We start from the raw sequence: 11,370 nt of genomic DNA, 5'->3' as shown, positions 1-11,370 counted from the left end.
GCTTTTCTTCACATGTCTGTTCCTTGACCTAACCAATAGCTATCTGTGAAGACAGATGCATGACATTAAGATATGTGGTCATCACCCAGAATTAATTATGGATCCCCATGCCTGGAAACTCAATCTGTTCTCAATTTGCTCATTAACCAAATACTTTCAAGATACATGTGTTATCAATTTGCCAAGTAGTGAGTTAATCTTCAAACATTTTGCCAATTAAGAGGGAACATGCTGTGATCCTAGCCAAGGAGACAGATGTTAACTGCCTTGAAAGTGTAACAAGATTTGGGGCCATTGCTGAACTTCGGTACAGACTCTAGCCAGCTGGTACTGTGCAGTCTGTGTAGCTGTGGATCCTGTGAGGGATGTGATGACTTTACATGGAACAAGCCTTCTAATGTTTTTGTGGACTCCTGGTGGCAGAATAGATTTTCAGGTCAGTTCTTTACTTGACTCTATCCTCTTCCATTAGAGTTAGTATTTTCTTGTTTTGTACTGTTGTTTTCTATTGCACATTTATTTTACTATGGCCTCTCTTTTTGCTTATTGTTTCAAAATGTTTTGCAGACTTTCTTCTTCACTGGTGTGTCATTGTGTTAGATACAAAAGAAACCCTTGCTTGTGGCAAGACAGCCTGTGGCAAGAGAGGAAGTTGGAGTAATGCAGATGGCAAAGCAAAACAGCTAGTACATACAAAGGGAAGGAAGGATAGAAAGAACAAAGGAGTAGGTTATGGTTCTTCTCATGATCTTCAAAAGCTACAGTCCCGAGAAAGGAAGAATCTGGTAAACAATTGGGGTGCAGAACGCTGACAATGAGTTGGTGGAAAGGAAGGAAGGAAGGAAGATGTGACGGGCAGCTATAGTGTCTGTCCCCTCTTTGGTTCAGTCATTCATAGCTTTCTAAATGAAGTTTTGGTGTATGGAAGTTTGAAGAGGGGCAGAGAGTCAATTTGAATGTTGTGAGAGTGATAGAGGATGTTTAAGAGAGAGTGTGGTGCAAACGTGAAGAAAACTGACAGAATTCAGGAAAAGTTTAAAATATATATAACGGCAACAGACTCTGAAAGTACTACACCATATAATTCAGAATGCAAGAGTAGGGGATACATTTATTAGACCACTAAAAAAAAAAAAACAATCATCCAAACAGTGAGCTTTTATAGATCTGGTCTACCTCTTCAGGCTATGCACCAATGTTTTGTGAAATGAGCAGAAACATACATGAGAGTCCCAAATATTCATAGCAGGTGATTTACTTCTTAGAGACAAGTTCAAACTCCGTCTTTGGAGTGTGTGTGTGTGTGGTTTCAAGCTTCACCCTTGGTAACCTTTGGCTGGAATTTTCCACCCAGCTCTCCAAGCAAAGCGATGACTCCTGAATGAATTCAGAAATAAACTATTTCTTTTCTTGTCCCAGACTTCCTGTCAAAATCAAAAAGGAGAGATAAAGTGCAGTCTTGGAAGAGGATTTTCATGCATTTGGTCCACCACCTAGAGAGTTGAGAACTTTGTAAAGTTACTTCGAGAGGCAGGAAATTCCAGAATTGCCAATTGGGATGCCCAGAGGCCATGCTGTGAATGGGGCAATCTGGGTGGTGTAGTCCAATAAAGTAACTTTCCTAAGCCCTAGGGAAATTGTTCCACAATCTATTGCAGGTCTTCTTTTTTAATGTATAGTAAGCAGCATGATTTCATTTTAATGTTTTTAATCAGTGCTTTTTGTTCTGGGGGTGAAATCCAGAACTTTAAAAAACTGGAACCTCACCATGCCCAAGAGACAAAAACAATATTTTTCAGAAGATGGGCAGGGGAGCAATGCCAAAAGATAGAAGAGATGGTTAGGGGAGACAACTGGAGCAGAACAGACAAGCAAACTGGTTGAGAAACACTGCCCCATCTCTCTCTCTCTCTCTCTCTCTCTCTCTCTCTCTCTCTCTCTGAAGTATCAAACTCTAAATATGTTTTAAGCAGAAACCCCTTAGCAGGATTCATGCCTCTTTTCATATTTTGTAATTTAATAAAACCAAGGCTCAGAGAGGGCAAAATGATTAAAATCACAGTATCAAATAAAACAAGCCAATGATTAAAATCTCATTTTTACAGGGTCTTGTCTTTCTTTGTCTTCAGATAAGTAGAGTAATAGCTGCCTTTAGCAAAGTGGTAATAACCATTTCTGTACTAGAATTCCCAACAGCAGGAGCAGTGCCTTGATAAAGGAATATGGAGATCTGAGCACAACCGTATTTAGATCTTTAAAAGAACATTGTAGAGTAGAGGAAACGCAGCTGCCAGGGATATATATTTTTTTTCTCTTCTTGTCCTGAAATTGAAAGCAAGTGAATGTAATTGGCACAAGAAATGCTGAAATGTTCAGTTTAGAGCCAGCGCTGTGCCCAAACACACAGTCTACTGTTTCAGGAAGGAAAATGGCACCCATTCCAGGCTTAGGCTTTTTCTTTCTTTCTTTCTTTCTTTCTTTCTTTCTTTCTTTCTTTCTTTCTTTCTTTCTTTCTTTCTTTCTTTCTTTCTTTCTTTCTTTCTTTCTTTCTTTCTTTCTTTAGCATTTCAAAAATGTCCCAGCTTTGGCTGAACCCTCTGCCTGGAATTTTTATGGTTTGAACCAGAAAATGGTGAATACTGCTTAATCACTAATCTTAGATTTTTTTTGGGGGGGGGGGTGGTTAACCCAAAGGGTTTTTTTTAAAGTGTGCAGATTTTTCAAGAAGTTACAAAAAGCAGGTGGGTGTGAGGAAGGAGCAAGCAAAGCAAAGCAAAGCAAAATCTTAATGTTGAAGACTCATTATGGAACATCTTAACTGATAAAAAAAATCTGGAGATCTTGAAAGCTTATACTCGTTGTACCCTTTGCTTTTCTTAATACCTGTACAAATTTCTTCTATGATTCTGGTATATAATGTCACCCACAGTATATAATGACATCCATGATATATAATAATCATCATTATGTGCTGTCAAGTGAATACTGACTTATGGCTACCCTTTCCAGGATTTTCTAGGTAGAAAGTACTCAGAAGTGGTTTGCTATTCCCTTCTTCTGGGCCATCCTTGGACTGTATAGCTTGCCCAAAGTCATCCAGGTTGGCTCTTATCCCTGGAGACAGAGTGAGGAATCAAACTCCCAACCTCAGGCTCTGTAGCCGGATACCTAAACCATTGAGCAATCCAGCCAGCTATTCACAGTCCATAACGACATGCTATGTGCTTCCCAATCTCTAATATGTTGATCAAAATATATATCACCCCTCTTGCTCAATTATCATGTGAGGAGAAAGCCATAAGGAGGAGCAAGAGACTTTTTCACTCATCTCCCAACTTTAGTTGTCAGCATGTGGTTCATCTACTTAGGGATTTTAGAATTGTGCTCCCTCATGGTTTGTATCTCTGCCTTTGCTTTTTGGTAGGCAGGGGCAGTATCAGAAGGAGGGGCTGTAGCTTGCTCGGGCAGCACATGCTCCGTATGCCAAAGGCTCCGGATCTAACCCCCAATGTCTCCAGGTTGGGCTTGGAAAAACTCCTTCTAGGAAACTGCTGCCAGTCAGTGTCCATTATATTAGGTGAGGTGGACAAAGAGCCTGAACAGGACAATAGGTTCCTATTTCTTGCTTCCTAATTTTTTTTTAAAAAAACATTTCTTCTATCTCTGTTTAAAAGCTCTTTTGAGACAGGGAGTTTTTATAACAGGAAGCCTCCCTGGAATTGCAGCTGACTGAAGATTATCAGGAGGCATCTTGGTCATGCGCCTGCTCACACAACCTGATGCGCAGCTGCAGTGTGTCTCGGCTACTCACCAATTAGCTGCAATTAGTTGTAGTAATTTACAGAAGCGTTATGAGAACACAGATAGTATTCTGACCACTGAAACTGAGCGGCAAACCCTGAGTTGTGTGATGCAGCTCAGGCCTAAGCTGTGGTGAGTAGGTTTAACCATAGATGTCTGCCTTAGGAACACCCATCATCTGAGGAGATTCTGAAGACTACTTGCTCTAAGTCCTGCAGGGCATACCGAAGCTATATGCAACAATGTGATTTTTGTGAAATAGAAAAGACAGGTTTGATTACATTTGGGAACAATCAGCATTAAGGTATGTTTTTCCCTCCCACTGTTGGTGGTACAAAAAAAAAGAGAGATGGGTGTGTGCAGACAGAGAAGTCAAACCTCCTTGTCTTCTTTTAAGTGAGCTTTATGGCGGTAAAAAAAAAAACCTTTAAAAGGTTCAAACTGAGGAAATATTGTGGAAGTTGTTGCTTTTGATCTTACCTTCTACCCTGTACTCGGTCTCTGCAGTCTGAAGAAAAGAGCAAAGGAAATGTTCCTTAAACTATCGCCAATTGTAAGCACAGACTCTGATTCTTTTTTGTCTTCAAGTTTTAACACACTTGTTCCCGCCAAGCACAGCATGAGAAGGTATTTGGCCGAATCCTCTTCTCTCTGTTACGCCAATACAAATCCAGCCATTCCTATGGAGCTCGGGTAATACAAAAAGCAGCAGAATTTGAGCTGAGCGTTGCTGCCTTTCAGAGTGCTGTGTGACAAAATAGATGCAATCCATAAAGGATTAGCTGCAGTTCAAAAGGCATGGGTTGAGAGAAAAATAGAAAGTGCAACCTGACCTCTGGAGGAGGGAGAAACCAGAGGTATAAAAGCAGTTGCTTTAAAACATAAGTGCCCATTAAGAAATCCCCACATAGTCTGAGGTGCCATCTTGTTTCTCAGAACTCTGTGAACCTAGAGATGGATGAATCTGTCAGTTTTGGATCTTCTATATTTCCCTCTTAAGTATTGCTTATCCCAAATGTTGATTTTTTAAAAAAAAGTGCATGAAAATTGTGCAAATTTCCCCTTTTTATGTGTATTTTTACCTAAAACACACCACTTTGCAAGCAATTTTCTTAATAAACTGGACCGCAATGTTTTTTTCACAAACATATATATTTTTGTGCTTTTCTCAAACATGCATATTTTATACTATTTCTCTCTTTTTTACTGGAGATTCCCATTGCTAATTTTTTTAACAAAAAATAACAGATTTTCAGGATAATTGAGTCTTAGTTTGTATACTGTACGTGTTTGAAAGTGTAGAATTAAGAACATTTAAATTGAAATAGGGATCTAATACATTTCTTCCAAGCCCTACTATGTTGATAACAACATATACTTACATTCTTCTTGTTTAATTATCATGTAAGAAGAAAACCAGAGGGAGATGTCTGAGATAACCTTTTCCCTTCTTCAGGCTTTAAGTATCAGCATGAGGTTCCTAAACACATGTAGCTGGACCTTGTGGGAAGAAAAGCATCAGTGCTATGGACTTCTAATCTAACACAGCAGACCTGAACAATGTTACAAATCCATGTCTTCATCTTATACAGTTTTTAAAACTTAGACTGCTTTTATTCCCCAGGTGTTTCTCAGCTATATATATTGCAGCTTTACATTTCGTTACTTCCATCCAGCACAAGCAAAGTTTATTGCCCTATGAGATCAGCCAAGTTGAGATGTGTTGATTAGCCAAGGATACAAGCTGAGTACTATTGCCTGAACAGGGACCTCCATTTTGGGTTTTCCATGTTCGGACTCAGCACTTAACCCACTACATTACACTATTCTGCTCTTAGTGGTTGAAAAGTCAAGCAAAGCTGTAACTAGCCATTTGGACACTGGGCTTTTCTACCCTTCTGGTTAAATTCATGCCATGAAAGATCGCCATACTGAGGAAGTAGATGGAAGAATGGGAGTAAACATTTGAGGCTCAGGGTATAATTGTTCTGCATTGAGCCTATCAGTTTCTTTTGCCTGGGGAGAAACAACTGCAGGCATTTGATGGTCAGTGGGTTTGTGCCCTTCTAGCGGCAAATAGCAATGGTCCATTTCATGTCCTTTCAGCAGCAAATATTGACACCACATACCTTTCAGTATCCTGGATCAAAATCCTAATTACAGCTCTGCCTTCAAGGGTTGTTATGTTGTCCACTGTCAAGTCAGAACTGACCTACTCTAAAAGGGCTTTCAAAGTGAGTGATATTTAAGAAGTGGTTTCAGCAGTTCCAGCCCTGCAGTGAGTTTTTATGGAGAAGTAGGGATTTGGATCCAGATCTCCCCAGCCCTAGTCTGTCACTTTATTCACTATACCATATAGGGTAGAGTGACTTCAAGGGATGTCTACTCATTTGTTATAAAAAAAATATTTAGGATGAAAATATTTATATACTCGCCGTATAAGACTACCCCCTCTTCTGCACACCTTCCACACACCAAATAAAAGCTGCTATTCATTGTCACCATTGTATGGCCGCAGCGTGACCGCAGTGCCTCCGGCCCGACCCTGCATCTCCCTGTGACCGGCACTAGTGCGCAAGTGCGCATGTGTGAGGTCTGCATAGACAAGGGGTGGGCCGGAGCACCGCTGCTTCTCACTGAGCAGAACGGGCCGGTCACATTGAAAAGGCTGGCACCCCTGTCTCGCTGCTGATGCTCGCCGCGGCCACGCTTATACCGCACAATACTGGATGGTATGTAGAATGAGGTGGGCAGGCATCAGGAGGCTACTATGGGCACCGGGTGAGCATCAGAAGGCCACTATGGGCAGCTATGTCTATCCCAACTGAAGTGCACCTGGCGTATAAGACGACCCTCCCCCATTTGGAGACATGTTTTTCAGGGCAAAAAAGTAGTCTTATACACCAGCAAATACAGTATTCTGTTTCCCCGAAAATAAGCCCTAGTATGATTTTTCAGGATGGTCATAATATAAGCCCTAACCCCAAAATAAGCCCCAGTTAAGGAAATTCCCTCCCTCTACCATTGTGCACCATTGTGTAGCAACCAGAAGAAGACATGACTGTATCTGAATGAATGTAGATTGTTGTACATGAAAAAAAAAATAAAACATCCCCTGAAAATAAGCCTAATGTGTTTTTTGGAGCAAAAATTAATAGAAGACCCTGTCTTATTTTCAGGGAAACACGGTACGCAGCAGAAAAAAGTTCAGGGTCATACAAAGCAAAATTAGCTTCAAGTCTCCCCTCAGTAGACCATACTTTTTGTTTGTTTTCAGCTGGCACTTACTGTCTCAATAATTCATTCAGAGAGATGGTAAGAGAAAGTATAAAAGGTTCCATTTACTCACAGTTCTGAACAGATCAAAAACAGCATATTGTAGAAAAAATGACTGGTTAACTGAGTAACTGGCTGCATCCTGACTACATAACTGACTCTATTTGACTACACATTGATTACATACTGACTAACTGAACATAGACTGTTTATACTGCTCACTGAACATTGACCACCTGACTGAAAAAGAGTGGGAAAAGAAAAGCTGAGAAGCATGGCTCTCTTCGAAATCTGAGGGAGAGAGGAAACATTTGGTCGCTACTGGATTGATTAATATTTATCCCAGCTCGGAAGATTCCCTCCCAGCCAAAACCTCTTAAAGGCAGGATGTGAAGGCTGCGATAATTCCAACAAGGTTCAGCTGAAAGATAATTGTTGTCCCAATGTGTTTGTTTGCTGAGCAAGTTGTAACCTGACACTCCAGCTATTTGGAAGCTGCCTTATATGGAGCCAGCTTGTTGGTCTATCCAGCCCTGCTTGGTCAGTTCTGAATGCAGTGGCCCTCTGGCGTGCCAACAGGATTCTTTTGTAACTAATTTGAAGATCAAAATATTGACAAACTAAAAAGGGGGAATGGAAAAGATGGTGGCACTTTAAAAAGTAATGTTTATTTCAATGTGAACTCTTGCGGATCAAAATGCACTCTTTCAGACACAAGGAGTGCTGATGTGTGTTTTCTACATTTCTACATATCCCCATGGTAAAGAGAGTCATGATGGTCCCACATGTGAATCCAAACCAGGCCAGACCTTGGTTATCTTCCCAGATCAGAGATCAGATATTTTCCACATCCTATGGGAAATGGGTGATACATGGATGATACTTATTTAAAATAGTTTTTATCCCACCTTTCTCCTTAAGCAAACACCACACTAAAAGACAATAAACAAAAGCAACACCAAAAACACATTCAAAGCAGTAAGGCTCAATCATCCATTAAAAAACAAAAACCCACTCAGGCTGGCCATCAATTAAAGGAAAGCTTTCGTGAAGAGAAAGGTTTTGCTTGCTTGCAGAAGGACAGTGAAGATTAGACTAGTCTGGCCTCTTGTGGGAAGAAGTTCCAAAGTGTGGGAGGAGCAACCGAGAAGGCCCTCTCCCATGTCCCCATCAATGGCTTACATTGTAAACCAACTTGGCAGCAAGGAGTGTTAAAGTAAGTGTAGAAATAAGGATCTAAAAATATAATTAAAAACAGTTGTAGTGAAGTTCAGCAGATCCCTCTTTTCTTCACATGATGCTAGAAGAAGTGAAGGAATTGCATGTGCTCCTAGATATTAAGTCCTCTGAGGTATAAAACTGCACACATTAGCAAACCAAGCTACAGGCCATAAATCAAAAGTGGTCTGGCCAAATGCACATCTCTCTGTGTCGAGTGCACTTCTCCAAAGGAAATCTTTAAAGATCAAGATTTACAGAAGGCCACCCCAACCTCATGCCCTCCAAATGACTCAGACTGCAATACCCACTGGCAAGCTGCTAGGGATGATGGGACCTGAAGTCAAAATGCATCTGGAAGGTGCATTTTCAGGGGACAGATGATCTGTAATGTATGAGTAACTGCTCAGGCTAAGTATACTGAAAATGTGTCATCATTCATTTTTGCCTTTAACGAATTGAACATGTGTTCAGAATGTTATGTTCCAGAGCTACAGAAAGGAAGATAATATATTTGCATGATCTCATAATGTTTTAAAATGCACCATCCTGGAACAAATTGACTTACCTGTGCCAGCTTTGGTTTCTCTATATTGTAATGCTACTGCTGTTGGGTGGGCTTGCCTCTTTGTGTGTTGTTTCCCTGAACAAGGCTTTTTCCTTTTAATTATTTACATTTTAACTTCCATAGCATAAATAAATTACAATGATTTTGTTTCAGCTATGAGTTCTTTAAAAGCCACAGCTGTAAGGTTAAAGCTCTTTGATTATTACCTTGGACACACAAAAATTGTAACTCCTGAGCACTTTCATCTAGCAGGCTCACATCCTGAATGCATGGAGCATATTTGGGAGTGGGGCCATAGATCCTCCATTTGAAAGTCTGCCCAGATCAACTCAGGTTGAAGGAGAAAGCACCATAAGGAAGGAGATCAGGGACCCAGATATTGCTCATCCACAGACAGCATCTGGACGACAGGTTCGGCAGGCATTCAAATCAGCTGGTTACTCTCTTCCCCACCCTACTGAGATGCATTGTGAGATTCTGTTCCTACTATCAAAATAATTTCTTAGTTCCACATCTGCACATATAAATTAACACATGCAGTCTTATGCACATCAGTATCCTCTTTTGTGTTCTATTTGGTGATGGTCATTGTGACGGCCTCCTCTCACGTCACAAAGGAGGTGTCACGTCACTCTTACATACACATACTTTGTTCACGCTGCCACCAACCATTCCTTCATCTGAGACTCTTCAGGCAAATAAATGACTTTTAAAATAAAAAGTTGTGTTTATTTAGAATAACAGAAGAAATGGTAAATCATTGTATCAACGAAATAATAAGGCAATCAATATAAAGTATCACACACACACTCTCTTTCAGACCTTCTCTCAAAATATAGCACAGTACTACACGACAGGTATAAGCCCTAACTCCCTAAGTCCCTAACCAGACCCTAACCAAGTCCCTATCTAAACCCTATCTTAGACCCTCTGTGACTCACACCTCATTCACTCCCCCCTTAAATACCATGGCTCCACCCTCTGAAGTCCCACCTCCCGTCATGCTATAGGCAGATGAACTCCAGCCACAGCAATGACAGGCGGATGACATCATCGCTACTGTCACAGTCATCCTAACACTTAGTGTTCCATGTTGTCTCCCAAGGGCACAAGTAGATAGGTTTTTGAGTTACAAAAGGAATATATGTTCTCAGTATCTCTGCAGTTCCCTTTTTTTTCTTCACCTATAGACTGAAAATGAAGCATAGGCATCAGTATTAGACACACATAGCACCCCTTCCTACTCTTCCATGCATTCATGTGATGGGGAAGGAAAGCACACAGAGGAAAGTGCAAATGTCTTTGTGGTTAGCGCCATCACCTCTGTCTTGGCACTCTGTTCAACTCCATGTTGCTGGAAGAACCTCTAAGTAAAGAGCTCTATGCAATCAGTAATTAGTGGCTGTAGGTGTAGGTCTGTGGCAGTCTTTTGCAGCCAGCCCTATCATTTGGCAGGGTGAGGTGGTTGCCACTGTGAGGATAGGAGCCAGAGTGAGCCGTCCCCTCACGAATATAACATAATACATGAACATAAAACCATGGAGAGAGGAAAGGAAGGAGAAATTAAAGAAATAAAAGAACCAGCAGCAGAGACGCGCGAGGAGAAAGAGGGAAAAGACAGCCGTGCGGGAGAACTAGAAAGATCTCGAGGAGAGAGGGAAGGCGCGAGGAGGAAAGTGCCGTTAAGGCAGTAAGAGAGGGAGATGAAAGGGAAGAGAGGAATAAATCAGGAGGGAGAGTGGGCAGATGTATTCTTAACCACTGAAATAGGAGGGATTTCAACCGAGACTGAGAAAGTGAGTGTGTTCTCAGAAAAAGACACAAAGGAATTAGAGAATACTGGCCATGTCTTTTCAATTCCCCGAAAGAGAGTGGCTGAAAGAGTAGAAGACCCAGGAGAGGGGACTTCCTCTAAAGCAAGCTATTGCCCGATCATCCCAGGATTGAGTCCTATAGAATGGACTGTTGTAGTTTACCCCAGGATTCCTGGTCCGGAGGGAACAATCCCCACAGGAGACCCAAAGGTGGTGATAGATCAACCTGCAGTAGTAGAATGGGCTCGTCACCCATGTTGTGGGACACTGTGTGTGGGACGAGATCACCATTTGAAAGAAACAACCAAGAAAGAATAAGAGAAAAAAACTTGCTGTTAAAAGATGTTGATGAGTGTTCTTTGTTATGGTTATGGGAGGAATCCCCTCCCCAGTTGTCTGTTTGCGGTTCAAGTGAATTAAGCAGAAAAGACTCTGTTGTTGTTAATAAAAAAATACTTTTATTCACAATTCTGCTGCATCGGTTTTGTCTCAAGATGTGGAACAGCCTGATTTGAACCCAGAACCTTCTCACAGCCACAGGTGACAGTTTTTGCTGGGAAATGAGGAGCAGTGATTCAGAGGTATTATTCTACCGGCATACATGTCATAGAATAATAGAAGAAAGGAGTTGGAAGGGGCCTATAAGGCCATTGAATCCAACCACCTGTTCAATGTAAGAATCCATATCAGAGC

General features: G+C 41.2%; 1 long non-coding RNA gene across 1 annotated transcript; it reads right to left on the bottom strand.

Annotated features, from left to right (window-relative positions):
- Positions 1-794: 794 nt before the first annotated feature.
- Positions 795-6,198, bottom strand: LOC144586604 (uncharacterized). The gene is made up of 2 exons (XR_013541521.1): positions 4,282-6,198; positions 795-1,424 (listed from the first exon to the last, which is right to left on the bottom strand). It is a non-coding gene; the product is annotated as an uncharacterized LOC144586604 (long non-coding RNA).
- Between the last annotated feature and the right edge of the window lie 5,172 nt (positions 6,199-11,370).

Source organism: Pogona vitticeps, chromosome 2 (assembly GCF_051106095.1).
Source record: "Pogona vitticeps strain Pit_001003342236 chromosome 2, PviZW2.1, whole genome shotgun sequence".
NCBI lineage: Eukaryota > Metazoa > Chordata > Lepidosauria > Squamata > Agamidae > Pogona > Pogona vitticeps.
The sequence above is the reverse complement of the archived record's forward strand: the minus strand, read 5'-3'. Positions and strand labels throughout refer to the sequence as shown.